Source organism: Callionymus lyra, chromosome 16 (assembly GCF_982586985.1).
Source record: "Callionymus lyra chromosome 16, fCalLyr1.hap1.1, whole genome shotgun sequence".
NCBI classification, from domain to species: domain Eukaryota; kingdom Metazoa; phylum Chordata; class Actinopteri; order Syngnathiformes; family Callionymidae; genus Callionymus; species Callionymus lyra.
This window is the reverse complement of record NC_141833.1, coordinates 5,986,864-6,007,718: the sequence shown is the minus strand read 5'-3', so window position 1 is coordinate 6,007,718 and position 20,855 is coordinate 5,986,864.

Here is a 20,855-nt window from a genome sequence, read left to right as displayed (position 1 = left end):
GAAGTGTTGATGTTTATCAGTGTGAGAATCATAGTCAACACATAGCAGTCTTTTATTTTTGTTGCGTTTTTACTCTCCGCAAGCAGAGTTAATTTGTATTCCGACTGCGTCTAAATGCCAGCAGTGACAGCCATTTAGCATTAGATTTAAATGCCTTTATGAGGACCTTCTTCAAAGGGGCACAGGCATGGAAACAGCCGCTCGAACAAATAGCAGATGGTGTTGAAACTCGGTGTTCTCATCGGGGGGTGATGCAAATGTTCATCTTTCATTAATGGCCAGAACAGTAATTTGATAAGACCAAAATATGTTCCGCATAAATCCTCTTTATGTACACTCTGAATGACAGAGCGGCAGGTGAATTCATCATTCGTTGATGTTTAATCGTTATAAATGCATTAAGCGTGGCATTTACGTGTTCAGACCAAATGATGGAGTGCTAATAACATCCACACTTGAGAGACACAAATACGTTTGCAGGTGAATTATGACTCCTCTTCACTTGACCTGCAAGAATCTCGAGGGCGTTGTTTTGGCTTCAAACACTTGAGCTCGCTATAGTTTCATATTTAAGATTCTCTTTACATCATTCAGGCCTTGCTGGCCGTCAACAATCAATCATGTCAATTTAAAGGCCACCATCTTCCTGGCAAACTAAAAAAAAAAAAAAAAAACTACAAATGTCATAAATCATCACGTTTATGGGTTTCTGTCGCTCATTGTGGATTTTTTATCTGTGAAAATGCAGCGTGTGAATTATGTATCTTGTGCTGCCTCATTCTTCATCTACTGACCTTCATTTTTTTTTTTACCAAACTGTCATACAAACTACACACCAATGCTAAATTGAACCAAAAAGAAGTCAACCCCTATTCAGCCGTCTTCTCATGCTTCAAACTTTTTTTAAGGGATGCAACAGCAGCGCTAAAATAATGACTTACAGTCAAGAGAAAGTAGGATGCAGACTTGATCGGAGAATAAAAGCAGCAAATTCATAGATTTAAACATAGACTTAAAAAGAAACACACAAATAAACAGAATTAAGAAAAATAAGTGAAGCCAATTGACAAATTGATAGAACCAATGCCTCAACCCTCGTTTTACCTCAGGGTCAAGGTGACCCAAACGCCCAGAAACATACGTTTGAGGTATCATTTGTGTCATCTCTGGGTAAAGGTGAATGACCTCCACCACTGCATATATATTAATGGAAGCCAGGGAGGTCGTTCGCCTTGACCCAGAGACAACACAAGGAATACCACAAACACTTTTGTTTTCAGGCCTTCGGGTCACCTTGACCCTGAGATAACACAAGGGTTGAGCTGGATCATTCTAATCATACTTCAAAAAAGCAAGAAGGGTTTAAAGAAAGTTTACTCATCAATTAATTGTAAGTTATTAACTGTAACCAAAATAGTGATCAGATGTTATTCAAAATTGTAATTAACACGTAATACCTCTATAAAAAGTTGGGGGGGAAAAGCAGTCACAAATGAGGTGGATTTAAACATTAGATTTATTGGTAAAAAATAATATTTCCTTGAAAAGTGCAGTTTTCTGCTTTGACGATCAGTCAGTTGCAGACACTACTTTAAGTTCTACTTTTAGACTTTTTTTTCCAGATGTCGTTGCACCACCTACAATTTTGCAATTCAGACACTTGTATGAAGGACAATTTAGTTGGTATCAGAGCACTTTAAGTAGACACTGAGAATCCATAGTTTTGAATCTCTTTTTTTGAAAATACTGTTTACATTCAACTCACGGGTTTGATCTTTATTATAATTAAGTTAAGTTGTACATGGTTATGAGGCGAGTTAATATAATCAAAGCTGGTTATCTTACATGCATGAAGATAGTTCGAGGAGCGTATAGCAATAAGCGTGAAAATGGTTCAAGGATGTGATTTAAATGCCGATTCTGTGGTTGATATATGATGCAACTAAATACGAAGTATGGCTTGGTCGAGCTATAAAAAACATGTGGTGAATCTCCCAAATGATTAAAATAAGATTTGTATTAAATATGCATGTATTACGCAATAATCCGTGTGCATGCAAGGATGGTCTTATCACAGGTGATGCTTTTGGCGCCAAGGATGATGACATACTTCTTTCTCAGTGAAGGAATCAATGACACGGCTGCCAGAACCAATCAAGCTCAAGGGTGCCCGATAACCCAAATGTAGCCGGGCTTAGGAGAGAGGGAGGTGCGTAGATTGTTTTCACAAAATTAATCCTAGATAAATATTTGGAATCGTCTGCGATGGGAATGTGGAAAGAAGGAGCAGGAGAGTTTCCATTATTTCATTCATGAATAAAATACAAAGGGAACAGAGAAAATGTCTTTGATATGAAACTTTAAATAGATATTTTCCTGCATATGAACTCAAGTAAAAAGACTTCACATTACTACGGTTGCAGGGTCAAATGTTTGAAACAGTTTGAAACAATATAAAGAGTTTGAAACAAACTATTTTCAGCTCAATTCAAAGTTAACATTTTCTTTAAAGGTAACTTTTATTAATAGTGGAAGTGTGTTTTTGTGGTCTTGGTATACGAGAGAGTAGATGAAAGTACAAGTGTAAGGGTGCGACAACAAAATCAATATCTAATCCCATGAACAAAAAAATGAAAGTGGTTAGCTTGAAATTCTATAAAGTTTAGACGAGAGACGATGGTGTTAGATGCTGGCATTTGTTGAGTCGAGTGTGGAGTAGCACAGCGTTTTAAAAAAGTGGACACTTAACATCAATTTGTGGCTCAATGGTCAATCAGAACCAAGACTTCGCAGTGATGTATGCGCAATAGGAGTTTTCAACATGGAGAATAAACTCATTGTTGCCAGTATCCTGATGCTATATGACCCAACATGTCTTTTATCGGAACTGAAAGAGGAAGGATCTTGACTGGAGCAGAGTCAGTAAGATGGTAGTTTTATTTAAATGTATTCTTTAGTTTTCCTGGTTTATAAACTTTTACTTTACGCTAACTAGTGCCATAACTGTGGAGAATACAAATTGCAAAACTCAATCCCCATGCGTGTTATGGCTTTCAAAATAACTTTGACGACCACATGGAGTGGTTATGGTTTGTTATGCATTGATTCCTTAGAATTTGAGTTTGGTGTAAACTCAAAAGTAACAAAGCAGCAGCAGAAAAAAAACGATCGATTTTGGGTCAGTGTTATAGCATCTCTTTTTAAATGACAAAAAATTATCATTGTAGTAGCCAAGACTGTGAGTTTGTTTCATCACAGCACATGGACTAAAGAGATTGTGATCTATATGTGATCGCATCCCAAGAGCCAGTAAAGAAACAAGGGGAATTCGACCACCCACTCCGTCAAAGTCCAGTGTCCGATCTCCACGGCACCGGACCCTTATGACTTCTATTGAGTTGGTGGTGGGGGCCCAATAGAGGTTAGGTCGATGTAGGCAGGCAAGATACCAATATAACCAGTTTCCTGTCGACCTACACTTTAGGGTGATTTTTCACCGCATGGTAAGATGATGGGACGTCAGTCAGAAAACGATATAATGTCCCGTCCAGTTTGGAGTGCGAGATCAGGCGGATCGGTGGAACTGCCAAGGTTTTTTCCCTAAAGGACAAATCTTGACGACAACCAACACTCGTGATAAACTCAGGGTGATATGAGGATGAGTCATGTAATCTTAAGGTAGTTGAAGTTGTGTATTTGGGGCCATATTTGTACCTTAAAAACCCAAATGAGATAACCTTGTAAGTAAATATATTGTTGTCGTTGTACATACAACAGGCTGAGGAAAAAAATTTATTTGTGTATTTTACTTTTGAAAACAGTAGTAAATATAAAACTTTCTTTTTGAAGCACCAAGGTTTACTTTTCAAAGTGTGTATGCTGCAAACTTTTAAAACAACTGCCAGCACTTTTTGCTTATGGAAATGAAGCATTGGACTTGTAATTCTATACACTTCTTGAATTCTTCAGGGACGACGAGGAAACATTGAGACCTTGCTCTACTAGAGGAAAAGTTTATACAATACAAAAATGGGTGTTGAAGTAAAGCTTTATAAAGCTGCCAAATGTTTTGCCATATCAACAAAAATAACACAATTAAATGTATTTTAAATGTTAAGCTTCAATCTCAAAAGGGCAATATTTCATTCATGACTTGCAACTTATTTTGAACTATCAAGTACCTTTATTTAACGTTAAAAATAAATGAATAAGCAGTTTGTTCTGAAAGACTCCACTGTCGCCTTATTTTTCTTGATTAATTCATTTACAATTCAATATTAAAGAGCTCAAACTACAGCCTTAGTCAACCATTCTTTTGACATTGTTTTTGTACCAGCTGTTTACTGAAAAGAGCCTCTTATCATTTAATAAGTATCGTTGTCCTGCTTCATATTGTTTCTGTATGTATTTGCATATATTTACATTCTCTCTGTCCCTTTTTTCCCCACTGAGCAACATATTGGATTTTGATCTTTGTTGTGATTCCAACTCAGAATAAAATAACTTTTAGATGTTGTCTCTGTCCATCTTTAATATATTCATTCTACTAAAGAAAACCCAGCGAAGGAACAGGACAATCTGATCAACTCTCTAAGCAAAATCATTTGATTTTTGAATGTTTTTTATGCCCAACTGTCTTAAAATAGTAACATTTTTGTCAACATTGTGAGGCTGCAGTGTATTTTTGTTTGAGTGCCAAAAGCTTTTAGACACAAGGGTGCGATTGGAAGTTAAGTGTTCACACCCAAACCCCCCAAAACATTTGACGGCATTAAAATATATGTATTGCCATGTATTAACAAATTGTCAGGGGATGTATTTTTTTTTAACATTTCCCTTTTGATTATATTTCTGCTTTCCTCAATTTGCATAATAACTTGTAAGCGCATATTAGACTTTTTGCTCCGGGGCTCGGCTCATAGGCTTCATCGGCTAAGCTACAGATAAGTTACTGTTATATTTTCAGAGCCCAATCTTAATTGAGCACGTCTTAAGTCTCTTTACCGACGTTTGTGTAAATCGAAAGAGTACATTTTTAAAAATGGCTGCGAACAAACAAAGCCATACCTTCCATCTTGATCTTATAACAGAATAATATGACATCCTCATATCCCATGATGTCACATAAGATAAGGCAACATTGAAGGTAGTTTTTAAAGACAAAATTATTGATAAGTTTTATTGCATTTCACGAAGAATATTGTGCAAGTTTTGACATCCAAGTTTTTATTGTCCAACTGACCTGAAATAGCAACATTACCTTTTTTTTGTCCATTTCGTGTGACTGCTCTGTATTTTCGTTTATGTGCGAAAACCTGTTAGATTTGGGGGAGGACAGAAATGTCACCCAGTTCCCTAAATAATGCATTTCACAGGATTAAAATGATTTTTATTGCCACTTATTTTACTGTTAGCAAACTATACGATTTAAAGATTTCCTTTGTGAATAAATATTCCCGATTTATTTTGTTTGCATAATACATGCATGGACTTGTAAAGACGCATTAGACTTTTTTCTTTGAGGGCTAGGCTCATAGACTAGTTTCGACTAAGATACAGATCAAGGTACTGTTTTTATAATTTCAGAGCCTAATCTTAATTTAGCCCGTCTGAAGTTTCTTTACTGAAGTCAGTCTAATCCGAAAGACTCGATTATCAAAATGGCAGTGAGTTGGTTTCAAAACGAATGGGCGAATTGACAGAAGGTTCACACAGTTTGTGGTTAGATTACGTTGATGATTAAGAATATTAAAGTGAAAAGACTGTAGTGACAGTATTGCAGTTGGGTTATATGTTAATATTCATTTCATTTGGGAAACTCGGCAATGGATCGGCTTCATAATTAGATTCAGGCCATTTTCTCCTGTATGCAAATAAAAATGTATAATTTAAAATGACTTATTTTAAATATTTTATGAGATAAGATTGATATAGTGGTTCAAAATTAGTTAAGAAACCCTGAAATAAAAAGTGATATTTTAATGTTCTTTTTGATGGTTTTGTCAACAGGCCTCTGATTTATTTGGGCCACAATTTCTCCTCATAATGATTGTGTGTCCAGATTTCATTGACAATCTAATTTTAATTGGATTTTATCATCACTTAATTTTGAAGTTCATTTAAAAGCCATTATCTGTCAATCATGTCTCTCTTTTGTTCTTCTGAATAGAGAGTAGAGTGACCCGACACAAACTTAAACAACTATTTTTCTTCAGAAGAATTTCAATTCAATCAACATCTCACTGCATCAACACCAAAAAAAAAATCCTCTTTTACATCAATGATTTGTTTTTCCTCAAACATTGAAAACATATTTTATTCAGTTTTCTACTTAGCGAGGTTTCCCTGGCAGTTTGTTTCCGTTAAATGCTGACGCTGTGCTCGGAGGGAAGAAGGCGCAGCAAACATGCAATCTGGTGATAGAAAGTGAAGGCTTTGATATCGGTCCCCATGGGCAAGTTCAGCTTGAATTCAGCGATGGGGTTGTTTGAAATCTAACAGAAGACTTGCACTGCAGGGTCAGGGATGTGCTGGGAAACAACATGCTGAATGTATTTACAGAAAAAAAGAGAAGTCATCCTTTGATATTCACATCTATTGGTGCAGCGAAGCGCTTTAGTACTTTCCCTGCAGAGCAGATGGATGAAATACCACCAAGCTTTTTGCCCAAAGAACAAACAATGTTACACAGAATAATAGGACATTTGAAGACTTGTCTTCATCCCAGGACGTCACATAAGATAAAGCAAAGTTGAAGGTAGTTTGGATAGTTAAAGCCAAATATTCGTTGTTGCATTGCCCAAAGAATATGAACTATGAATATTGAATAAAATGTGTTGAGGTAGTTTCTTTTCTAAGGCATAACAACTTATGAGCAGAGTTTATTGAAGTATTAAGAAACATTCATTTTACCATCTGGATCCTGTAGATATACTCCCACACTGTGGCGCAAGCTCCACCAACCATCTTGCTCAGTATTCTACTTGTGAACAATGTTAACTGCCACCTGCTGTCCAAAAGAGCCTATTTGAATATGACCATTACAATTTTGAACCGTATTTCAAATGCCAAATAGCAGTTTTCCCTCACCACAGCTCACTGCACTGTGTTTTGCTTATTGCCCATTGTTGAATTGCTGGGATCAGTTTTTCCTTTCTCCACTATAGTCTTACTTCAACTGTAAAGTGCCTTGAGATAACGTTGTTATGATAAGACACTTTAAATACACATAACCTTTTTTAAACTGAAAACTGATGCAGAGGGCTGACCTTATCAGATTAATTTGGGTGATAAATACACTGCTGACCAGTTGGATGTTTCACCAATTGGAAAATACAGTATAGCCTACGAGTTACTGCAGCCATTCACGAACAGCCCTGATTCTTATCTCCCTTTACACCCCTTCCACTACTTTTTTTTACACTTTCTCCTAACTGTAAAACTGGAATTGCTACTCCACATTTTTGGGGGGCATAGTGCCTCCTTGAAAAACGCGAGCCCTTGAAACATGCTCCCAAATCCCCCTTTTCCGCTGCCAATGTCCGTTGTTTCCGGCCAGCCAACGTAGAACCTGTGATCGGTCAATTTGCCCAACACTCTTGAAACTGAAATGCATTACAACAGATTCACAGGTCAGGAAACCAGGTCTAAGAGACAGATTGATAGCTTTTAGTTCACAGCATATGTATGTTACTCTCCGAGTACTTTTACAGTTTTTAGTACCAACATTCAAATGTGATGTGATTGAGACCCTCTGGCCTGTTTTAATTATTTTTTGACATTTTCTGGCCTGGCTCATTGTCGTTTCCCTAAAGTGATTGTGGTCACTTTTTTCCTCTTAATTCAGCTGATTGGTTCTTGTTATAATATGAATGGTAACAGTTGTCCAATAAGGCTGTTGGCTGTTCCACCTGACTTCTGAACAACACAACTGATGGACTAACTCCATTAAAAAGTCAAGAGATTCAACAAAGTATCCAAGACAAGACAAACTTCTGAAGTGAAAACTATGTGAGGTGACTACCTCTTGAATTCATCAAGAAAAAGCCTCAAGTCTGAGGTAGCCACATTTTTCTACTTATTTCTTTGCAAAGAAACTAGTCTATAGTATAAGACATTTTTCAGTTTGTTGGGTACCTACTTCAATGTGTATTTATTATTAGTTTTAATGCCTTCGGTAAAAATCTACAACCTAAATAGTCTAGAAAATAAAGAAAACACATTGAATGAAAGGGTGTCCAAACTTTTGGCCTGTACTGTATATATACATGTACTGTACGGTATGATCTCAGACTTTATCAAAAGCACTTAATCTAATTAACATCATGTTCTGGACATGATCTTTTGAGATCCAACTCGGCCACATAATCTGATTAATGCTAAATTGAGTTTGCTGCCGATGGCTACGCCTGACTCTGCATAAACCATCCAATAATGTCAGCTCATATCAGGTGAGTCTTGACACAACTCTTGAATCCGCTCTCATTTCCATTGTCTGATATGAGCAGCTTCCACTCCATGGAGAAGAAAACGACAGTGCGGCTCTTACTGGAAGATTTGAATCTGTCCGAGCAGCTCCATTACGCGACCTTCATGGCCAACTGTGATTTCCAGAGCAGATTTGACGGACAGTTCCTGGCATTCTTCAACACACACACAGGGAAACCATGTAGAAAAGTGAAAAATCCTTCAAAAGATGTGTAGATTTAGATAGCAATCTGTAAAATCACCATTTCTTTTTTGTCCCATTATCAACATATCTTAACCAGTGACAAAGAGAGGGGACAAAGTCAACAACAAGTTTTCTTCATTTGCAAGTTTAGTTGTACATCAATAGTATAGGTTTTTGCTATACATAGAATATTAGACATGATTAAAAATACACTGTGTCGTTCTGGCTCTTTGTGTTTTAGTGAGAAATTATTTAATTTTCATTTATAACCTCTGCAGAGTAGCAATTTCTACATTTCCATAGTCACGTAACAGTTCCTGTTGTACTTCAGAGTCGCCCCTTACATCTGCCATACTCTACCATTTGGCAACCAATATTGGGCTAACCAGAACACAGCCCCATATTCTGGGCAGCACCATAAGACTGACCACCTAGACAACGCTAAAGCTCTGCAGGGCTTTGACCCTGCAACCACATTGTGCTGCAGGGCACTGAGGGACCTCCTTTAACGATCGCAAGGCAGGTTCTCTTATGTAGTCTCACGGACGATGTAAGAAGCTCCTTGGCAAGCATCCGGACATGTATTTGTTCAAGCCCCCAACGAAATGGTCTTTCTTTTGGGAGTTCTGCCCTTTTTACCATGCCACCTGCTCTTGTAAGGCCACCACAGGGTCCAGAGCCTTCAGCCGATCTGCCCTTCGCCTCGGGAAAACCCTTCCACCAGACATTAGCAAAATTGCCACAGTGCTTTTTTTTTTTTTTAAACTGGCTTATTTTACCGTTTAAGGTCTTTTTCACCGTTGTTCTATAATCAGTATTTATGGTGTTGTTGTCTGTTTTAAAAGGTGCCCACTGTAATTTTTATATACGTCTGTCCCGTCACCATCACCTAAAAGCATCATTACACACCGCAGTGGACCCCCACCCAAAGACCAATTAACAACTACTACAACAACTCCCCATGATGGACGAGGAGAAAGGCCCACAAGGCCAGAGGATCACCCATAGCCCACCTGAAGCTGCATCCACAGGGTTCAGTCGGAGGGCCAACACACCAGCCCCCCCGCCACAACCAACAACACCCCCACCAATGCCAGGTCCATGCGCACAACTCCAGTCTCCCAGAGGGAAGCCTGCCCTCAAGCCTTTGACATGGGGGCAACACAGCACCAGTCCTCCCCCTGGGCTAGAAAGATATACCTGCCAGGACCAGCCCACATCCCAGATGGCCCAATGTATTAATACATAATTCTAAAAATATAATTTTGTTGTTTATATCTTCATAATTCGTTTTAAAAAATGGCCTCAGGGGGGCGCATTTTGTCCGGGTTTAACCTTGATTAATTGTTTGGGCTGTTGGAGGAAATCAGAGTTTCTGAATATATTGTCGGCGGCAAACTCAATTAATCAGATTATGTGGCCGAGTTGGATCTCAAAAGATCATGTCCAGAACATGATGCTAATTAGATTAAGTGCTTTTGATAAAGTCTGAGATCATACCGTACAGTACATGTATATATACAGTACAGGGCAAAAGTTAGTTTTACCATTCAATGTGTTTTCTTTATTTTCTAGACTATTTAGGTTGTAGATTTTCACTGAAGGCATTAAAACTAATAATAAATACATATGGAATTAGGTACCCAACAAACTGAAAAATGTCTTGTACTGTAGACTAGTTTCTTTGCAAAGAAATAAGTAGAAAAAATGGCTACCTCAGACTTAAGGCTTTTTCTTGATGAATTCAAGTAGTTTTCACTTCAGAAGTGTGTCTTGTCTTGGATACTTTGTTGAATCTCTTGACTTTTTAATGGGGTTAGTCCATCAGTTGTATTGTTCATCCTTATTGGACAACTCTTGAAATTCATATTATAACAAGAACCAATCAGCTAAATTAAGAGGAACAAGTGACCACAATTACTTTAGGAAACGAAGATAAGCCAGGCCACAAAATAGCAAAAAATTTAAAACAAGGTTCCCAATCACATCACATTTTGTCCGGGTTTAACCTTGATTAATTGGTTGCTGTTGGAGGAAATAAGAGTTTCTGAATATTCGTATTGTCTGGACAAAGCAATGTTTTTTTGTCAACACAAAACAGTCAACATTCAACATTTAGACTCATCACGTGACTTCGTCCCCTTTAATAAAGTCTGGCCTGCTGTGGCGACGTACGTTTGTGATGGCGCCGACAGCTCCATTTACGCCAAGAAGGAGATTCCATTCCCGTAGCATGCATGACTAACCCGAGTCAGCAGTCGGTGGGAGGAATCCACTTTGGGTTTATGTCATTTTCGATTCAAACCTTTCATGTAAAAGACGGCTCATCCTTCCTCCGCAGGGATGGGAATCCGGATTTTTTTGCGGTGAGATTGAACTCCCGTTTGCATACATGCCAAGATCACGTGTCGCTGTAAACAGCTGAAATGTTTCTCTGAAAAAGTACAACAAGTATGTTTTGGGAGTATCTCAGCTGAGCTCCATTAAGCAAATTAATATGATTAGGATTAAAGTGAACATAATTATTATCAGTGAGTTCATATTTTTTGATGGAGTTAAAGTGCTTTGTGTTACGAATCAGTGACTCAGCAAGCAGGGATGCCAATTTAGAGATGTTTTGAAGTATTGTAAGGGTGGGAGGTTGGAAAAGGTTCTGTCGGAGCGACAGCAAAGCTAAATGTCAGCTTTGCCTCAGACTTGCCTGTAGCGTCATGTTCAGTTTTAAAGTCTTACAACAGCAGCCAAGTTTGTGGAGAGAAAATACATCTATTTATTTATATACATTAACTATTTATTGGTCAAAAATAAAATCAGTTTTTCCATTTAGTTGATTTATTTGAGAGTATAACTAGAAATGTAGTCCTAGTGATATATTGAATCAAATATTGTTTATGGAAAACCCAATTACTCTGAAAGTGTTATTTAGAAAAAGGATTTATAGATAATAAATCATTATGAATTGACCCAACACAGTAAACGCACAAGTTATCCGTTTTAAATCAGCATATCTGCATCGATTGGTCCAGACCTCTGCCTGTATTAATATAACTCTCACTACTGTATGAATGATGGAGTAAAAATGTTTACTATCAAATTTTAGCTACCAAATGTTTTTCAGACTGAACCGTTTAATTTTTCTAGAAATATTTCATAGTTTACCAGCTATACATTTTTGCTTTCTCCTTGGAAATATTGAATTCCACCTCATCTGTATTCAAACACAGTACTCTGTGTTTTAGGTCTATAAATGAATGTTGATATTATTATTTATATGTTTATAATCCATCTGCAGCACACATAACTCACTGTGGGGAAATCTCCACCCAATGCATTGCAAGGGAGCAAGTAGAGCACAAACCACCTATAGAATTGGGCTGAAACTTTAAATTGAGCTCTTTATGAGTTCAAATACTTTACTGTGAATTATTATTTATTTATATTCCGGGTAGAGTAGATAAATACATTTTATTTACTCACTTTACTTACTTCCAGTGAATAAACTTAGTGACTGTCCAAACTTTTGCTTTTTAGTCTGCACTCAGTAAATAGTAAAACTGTATATTAATTTATGTTTAAGATGTTATTTTCCATGTTTAATGTTGCACATACAGACCCAAACAAATTCCTAATTGGTGGAACCTTCTACCAATAATAGCAACACAAATCATTCTGATTCTCATTAAAAATACACCTAATTTCTTATATTCTATTTCTAAAATGTAATTTAACCAATCCTCGCCAAAGACATCTACCGTTTATTTGCACATCTGTGTAACAGCGGGGCTTGAGCCTGTATTAGTTGCATAGGACGAGAGGCAGGGGACAGATCACAGGACACACACACACGCACGCTTGGTCCTATAGGATTTATGTTGTCCTTCCGCAATCCAAAAACATTAAGAGTACCCAGAGTATCCCCACACAAGCATAAAACGTACAAACGGCACACAGAACAGGCTCAAGGTTGTCTCAAGCTGGAAGCGAACCAGCAACTGTCTTACTTGTTCCAGAGGACATCATCGAGGCGTCATGTGATCAGCGAGTGTTAAAACCGTGTGAAAACTTATTCAGAGACCGTCAGGCTCATTTTCATGTTCCTCGAGTCTCGTGAATGGCCTTGTAATTGTCATAATTCCATAATTAGCAGGAATGGCTGCTTAAATCATAATTACAGATAACTCTGAAGGATGAACATTTCCTACTTGACAAATGTTTTCTTGTGTTTGTTAGTTGCTAAAGCAGCTCCGTAATTAATTGTACACTGAAAGTCTATCTTCTCCATTAACAATGTTTTAAAGACGTGGCCACTGTTGATTGTAAAATATGGCCGCCTTGGTGTGCGTTGTGTAACTAACGGCTGCAGAGATGAGTGGTCCTGTGATGAATGGCACCGTCATGCGCGGCTATAATCACGCCTACGCTTGGCTTCCTGCATAATTGATTTTTAATCCCCTAATAGAAAGTAAATCACACAAGCAAAGCGAATAATAGCGATGGAAGGAGGAAGGGTGGGGATTTAGGATGAGGGGATGAAAATGAAAAGTAAACATTTCAGGGTGTAAAATGGAATTTAAACGTCCTTCAGAGGCGGAGGCGAGACCCGATTTGCGTCAAGGTTTTAAAACACAAGGGGGTCTTGCACAACTGGAATCTTATTATGAGGCACGAGGACGCCGGGCAAGATGATATTGTTTAGGGAAAGTAATGAGATATAGATTGAACCGTCAGCTGATGCGAGGCCAGATTGCATCCGTCGGTTCAGATATACTCAGCTGTGATGCAACATTATGGATGCGGGATCTATAGGTGCTCAGGATGGACTCGGACAATACAAATTAACAATTCAACTCACGACACTGTGGTTTCACATGAGGTCGTTAGGTCGTCTCGAGTGGAACATTTACCACATCCATGAACCTCATTGGTCTTCTAGTGGAGTGTGATGCTGCATGACTTGAACTAGATTCAATACCAATCTTGTTACACTGTTATCGATCATTTAAAAATGTAATTTGGATTTGATATTTAAAGGAAAATGCACAAATATTCTAAAAGAAAAAAATAAAATAAATTTGAGAGCCAGTCATTCTATATTGCCAGATTGAAAATAACGTTTTTAGATCCCCATTGTCAGATAAATGTTAATACAATGGATCTCATTCATGAAAAGTAAGTATATCTATTTGCACATAAAGTTCTACTTCACCTAAAACCTACTCAAGATTCATGAAAACCGTGGAACACTGAGATCTGTAGGTAAAAACCTGTGTATGATGATGAATATGAATCACTCGTAAAGTAAGAGCAGCTCATATAATAATAATAATAATAATAATAATAATAGTTAATTATAAATCTAAGCCAATGTAAAGACAGTAATAATCATATAACTATTTTTTTAAACGTCAATCGTGCAGAAAGAACGTATAATTGGTTGAGTTGATAATTCACAACCATGAACATAATCTGGTTCTTAAACCTGCTAATTGTCAAACAACTTAACTAAATATGTGATGGCTTTTTTTCCCCTGTTATTTTCATTACGCGTTTCAAAGCTGTGTGTATCGTTTACATGACAGAGCGATGAAATTAAAAAAAAATGCACATTTGCAATAGTGTCAAATTGATTTAAGTACATTCTTGAACGCTACACCTGCACCAGAGTAGATGCAGATTTTGTAAGTAGCTAAAAATTAAAAAATCCAAAATATAAATCGCTGCTACTTACATTTTTATTAGTACCAAATTCATGTAAACTCCCCACTGCTCACATTTTACACACAAATTTGTTCTGCTCGTGTTTTATGAATTTGACTCAACATATTTTAATGTAGTATTCTGCAATTCTGAAACAGAGTGTCTAACATGTGTCTAAAAAACAAGATAAGAGCTTTTTTGGTTCAGTTTCTGGTTTAATCTTGTCATCCAGACAAAGTAACAGTGAAAAGAAAAACCATTAACATTAGCTAGAGAGTTTCACGATACGTTTCTTCAAAAGATGACATCATTATAGGGACATTAACAAAAGAAAAATGTTTCTTTGTGCTTCTTTAAGGGCCTGCACTAAAAAATGTGACGGTTTAATGTCAATATTAATAATTAATAACTCTTTATTGTACACACACCTGTCAATCATGAATGCTATAGATCAGTGGTTCCCAACCTTTTCCAACTCAGGGCCCACTTTTAAGTCTCAAAAGCCCACCTCCGACCTCATAATCACGAAGGCATTATAATGCGTTCTCAGGGCCCTTTTTTTTTAATGAAGCTTGAACATAAAGGACTGAAATCAATAAAGGAGAAACATATTGGAAGCTCCACAGTCACGAACACAGCATCTGTAAAATGTTGCTTTTATTTCCTTGTCACATGTGTCATACTCAAAGAAAAAACTATATAATGAAATCCATGTAATGTCTCCTAATCTGCAACAGGTCCTTTTCCCAGTTAGGATGGCTACCCAAGAAGCATCCCTGACAAGACCAAAGGTCTTCATCTTCTCTCCAATCCTGTTTCCTCACTCACGACTCAAAGCTTGTGACCATAATTCAGACACTAACCTTCATCACCAGAACTAGAATCCTCAACCCTAAACATGTCGAGACCTTCATCCATCAACTTAAACCAAACCTGAGAAACTAACTTCACTACCAGTGGCATAATTGACAGATCAGATATTGCATCTTGATAAGAATTGACATTTTATTTATTTATTATTCTGCCGTGTTAATTATTCAGCGAGTAAAACACAGTAGCAATAGCAGCTTTATGAGCCACACCAGAGAGCAAAGACGTTTTATATTAAGAAAAACATACCGGAGTGAGGTGAAGAAACAGTCAGACAGCCAAAACATATCAAATATTAATAGTACCAAAGGTTGATAGAAAGTAAACAGACCTTAAAGGCAAATAAATCAACAACAGGAGAATCTGATGGACTGAAAAGGAATGGAAAAGTCCAATAAATATTTTTTCTACCATGTTTGTTTTTCGTTGCTAACGTGATAAAAGTAAACATATGTCCATCTATGTGAAATACTGTCTACAATACTGTCATATCGTCTACAAAATGAAATTCACTGAAGGTTTGAATAGATTATGAAAAATAATTACACTTCAATGAAAAGTTGATGAAAAAGAAAAAAAAACACAACAATATTCTGTTCGTACAAATGGGCCTTAGGAAAGTAAATACAATTTAAAAATCCAACAAAAAATGTTGTTGCTGTAAATCAGAAAAAAATAAGGCTGATGCAAAAATAAAGCTTAAATAAACTTTTTGAGAAACAAAATAAAAATATTATTTGTAATGTTAACTTAGGTAAGTCGTCTAAATTTCTCAGCTCACATGTTTATACCTTTATTTTGCATGACACAATGACAAAACTTTTTACTATTTTAGTTGATTTTATAATCATCATTCACTTCTATTTGCTTAAATGTATTAGTCGTTACTGTTAGCTTCCAGTGTGTAGCCTATGTCCTCCGGATGCTAACATAACTGCACTCCTATTTCCTCCCCAAATACTCCACATTTCTGTATGTTAGAGTGTGTGCATGAATGGTCGTGTGTCTGTGTTCCACGCGTTATGCAGGTTCATGGTCTGGTTTCTGATAAGGGAGCCAGTGGTAGAGGTAAAATTATCTGAATATGGACTTGTTTTGTTTGTTTTATTCGCCACCAGAAGACACTACAATACTCTTTTCTTTCATATCATGGTTTAAATTGGTCCACAAATAATTGTCTTTGTGTCCGGGTCTCATTGGGGTCAGAAAACTTTTCGCTGCTTCTAGTTCTTCACTACCTTTAAAGTGAGAAGGACGGATAATCAAGAGTGAGCGGTCGGCTGTAAAAGGCAGCCAAGAAACTGGCCGTCTGTAGATCCAACAGTCGATGAAGAAGACGGAGTGAGACGAGGAGGCGAGACGCCTGCAAGGAAGATAAGAAAGAGACCTACAGCTGTCCATCCTACCGTCCCGGTGATGGATGAGATTAGAGCAGCCGTGTAATTGCCTCCAAAAGGTGGTAATTATAAATTAAGTGAATATATGAACCAAAGGAAGAGGGGAACCAAAAGGGTACCAATACTCACAGCTAGATTAGAAACATTATTACAGATCAGAGACGATATATTAAAACTAAATCTTATCAATAATTCATCGTTTGCGTGACATTTTATCATGTCTGCCCATTGTTACCGTGTGTGGTCTGACATTTAATCTAATTAAAGTGTTTTATGGTAATACTGTCCTTCAGAGTTAATGTAACCGGTAAAGAAAACTAAACAGGAAAAAAAACGTATAGCTTTCGAAGTATTTTATTGAAATAACCTCATTTTTTTCACTCAAAGAAAAAGTCTCTTGAACATGCAGCATATAGAAAGGAAACTATTTTGACAAACTTTACACACAAGTACGACAATTTATGTTTTTGTAACTGGGTCTAGGTCTTGATTGTAAGTGGGTCAGTCTTGGTCTTTGTCCTGTCCTTGGTTGTAAGTGGGTCAGTCTTGGTCTTTGTCCTGGTCTCAGTTGTAACTGGTTCAGTCTTGGTCTTTGTCCTGGTCTTGGCTGTAACTGGGTCAGTCTCGGTCTTTGTCCTGGTCTCTGTTGTAACTGGATCAGTCTTGGTCTTTGTCCTGATCTCGGTTGTAACTGAGTCAGTCTTGGTATTTGTTCTGGTCTTGGTTGTGACTGGGTCAGTCTTGGTCTTTGTCCTGGTCTCGGTTGTGACTGGGTCAGTCTTGGTCCTTTTCCTGGTCTCGGTTGTGACTGGGTCAGTCTTGGTCCTTTTCCTGGTCTTGATTGTAACCGGCTCAGTCTTGGTCTTTGTCCTGGTCTCTGTTGTAACTGGATCAGTCTTGGTCTTTGTCCTGGTCTTGGTTGTAACTGGGTCAGTCTTGGTTTTAGTTCTGGTCTTGGTTGTAACTGGGTCAGTCTTGGTCTTTGTCCTGGTCTCTGTTGTAACTGGATCAGTCTTGGTCTTTGTCCTCGTCTCGGTTGTAACTGGGTCAGTCTTGGTTTTTTTTCTGGTCTTGGTTGTGACTGGGTCAGTCTTGGTCTTTGTCCTGGTCTCGGTTGTGACTGGGTCAGTCTTGGTCCTTTTCCTGGTCTTGGTTTTAACCGGCTCAGTCTTGGTCTTTGTCCTGGTCTCTGTTGTAACTGGATCAGTCTTGGTCTTTGTCCTGGTCTCGGTTGTAACTGGGTCAGTCTTGGTTTTAGTTCTGGTCTTGGTTGTAACTTGGTCAGTCTTGGTCTTTGTCCTGGTCTCGGTTGTGACGGTGTCAGTCTTGGTCTTTGTCCTGGTCTTGGTTGTAACCGGGTCAGTCTTGGTCTTTGCCCTGGTCTTGACTGTAACTGGGTCAGTCTTGGTCTTTGCCTTGGTCTTGACTGTAACTGGGTCAGTCTTGGTCTTTGTTCTGGTCTCGGTTGTAACTGGTTCAGTCTTGGTCTTTGTCCTGGTCTTGGCTGTAACCGGGTCAGTCTTGGTCTTTGTCTTGGTCTCTGTTGTAACTGGATCAGTCTTGGTCTTTGTCCTGGTCTCGGTTGTAACTGGGTCAGTCTTGGTTTTTGTTCTGGTCTTGGTTGTGACTGGGTCAGTCTTGGTCTTTGTCCTGGTCTCGGTTGTGACTGGGTCAGTCTTGGTCTTTGTCATGGTCTCGGTTGTGACTGGGTCAGTCTTGGTCCTTTTCCTGGTCTTGGTTGTAACCGGCTCAGTCTTGGTCTTTGTCCTTGTCTCTGTTGTAACTGGATCAGTCTTGGTCTTTGTCCTGGTCTCGGTTGTAACTGGGTCAGTCTTGGTTTTAGTTCTGGTCTTGGTTGTAACTGGGTCAGTCTTGGTCTTTGTCCTGGTCTCGGTTGTGACTGGGTCAGTCTTGGTCTTTGTCCTGGTCTTGGTTGTAACTGGGTCAGTCTTGGTCTTTGCCCTGGTCTTGACTTTAACTGGGTCAGTCTTGGTCTTTGCCTTGGTCTTGACTGTAACTGGGTCAGTCTTGGTCTTTGTTCTGGTCTCGGTTGTAATTGGTTCAGTCTTGGCCTTTGTCCTGGTCTTGTCTGTAACCGGGTCAGTCTTGGTCTTTGTCCTGGTCTCGGTTTTAACTGGGTCAGTCTTGGTCTTTGCCCTGGTCTTGTATGTAATTGGGTCAGTCTTGGTCTTGGTTGTAAATGGCTCTGTCTTGGTCTTTGTTTGTAACTGGGTCAATCTTGGTCTTGGTCTCAAGTATATCTGGTTCCATTTTGGTCCTGGTCTCGGTTGTAACTGGCTTTGTCTTGGTATTGGTCCTAGTCTCATGTTTAACTGGGTCCATCCTAATATTGGTCCTGGTATCAGTAATGACTGAGTCCACCTTGGTCCTGGGCTCATGTATACCTGGCTTCATCCCTATATTGGTCCTAGTCTAAGTTATGACTGGGTCTTCCTTAGTCAGGGGCTCAAGTAAAACTGGGTCCGTCTTGGTCTAGTGATCAGTTATAACTGGGTCTCCACCTGTCTCTGTCTCGACCTGGTCGGTCATGGCCCTAGTTTCGGTCTTGATTACATTTGTCTTGGTCCCCATCTTTTCAAAAGTCTTGCGAACTGACTTGTCCCTTGGTTGTGTCTTTGTCTCGTCTGAGGCAGTCCTGAAGTCCTGTCAGACTTTTACATGGAAGATGGATTAATTGTTTGCTTTTAGTTTAAATTAAAGACATCCGAGTTGATCAGTTTTGGTCTTGGTGGTAGCTGGGTCAGTCTTGGTCTTGGAAAGTCCATCAGTGAACAAACCAAAAGGTTTATTTTTATACCAGTTACTTTCCCAAAGGTTTGTGTCATCCCTGTTCGGAGCTGATAACACGTTGCTTCTGCTCATACATAGGATCCCTTTATTTTTTAGAACGCTCATCTATGTTAGATATTTTGGCAGACAAAACATCAATGGCTGGAACTCAGACAGACCAAACAAGCGGGTGAAAGAGTTCATCTTTGTTGCAGGATTGAACAAGCCTGAAGGCCTGAACACCGGCATGGAGGAGGACCACACTGAGCTCCATCTCAGACAATTGCCTCTTCTATCATGTGAATGGGTTACAAAGAGTCGTCTGCCTCCTCTCTCCGTGGTACACCATAGAAACAGATCAACAACACCGGGCTGAAAATAACATGAAGATCTCAGAATTAGGTTAACATTTTCAACTGTAGCTTGAATAACATAAATCAGTAGCTAAGAGTAGGATCATTTAGGAAGAACAATGTGTAAGTAATGGCAAGTATTATATATTAGTGCAGAAGGAATCATAAGCAGATGTCTTAATTTTTGTTATTATTATTATTACCAAACATCATTTTTTTACAATTAGATACTTTTAGATATCGTCAAGCAATTTACTTAATGGGGCAGCAGGTAACAGTACGGTTCTGAATCTCACTCTGTCAACACAAACATTAAACATGACAAACACAATTGAAGATTAAAGGAATAAGACGGTAGTTATGTCTCTACATTTGTTCCTCGTCTTGTTATCCATATTTTCTGCTTCATTGAGATCCATTATTCTTTCTTTCTTTGAAATTTTGTTTTTCAATATGTGCTTTCACTGGATGCGTAACGATAAACAATTATCAACTATACTTTACGTATTAAAAAAATATAATTAATAATTGAATAAACAATATGAGACAAAAGTCATTCCTGAAGATCTAATGTTCATATACTTGCAATTTCATTTTGTATTTATAAATTTGTCATTACATTACAGATGTAATTTTAAGTGAAAACTATAGAAGTAACCCTAATGTGTCAAACCAAACACTTAGATTTACACCCCCGAATATTTTACTTGTACAAATCCAAAATAATATACATTTTAACCAGTGTATATACACACAAATTACATTTTGGTCATGTCAAGGGATTTTGATCTGTCAATAATTTATCTAATTGAAGTAGAATTGATCTTTAATTATTATTGTTATTTAATAATAGATGAAAAATGTCCTTTACTTGAGTTTATTTTGTCTGAATTCAATATTTATTTAGATGAAAAGATTGACAAATTTACTATTTTAACAGATATAGTTTTCGTCATTTACATTCTTCTCTATTTGATGGATAGATTGCCTCTTTTAAGATGGATTTTGCCTGTAAACTTCCGTTTTCACCGGCAGGGGTGAATATTGCTTTGTTCTTTTGTCTTAATTATTCGAAAG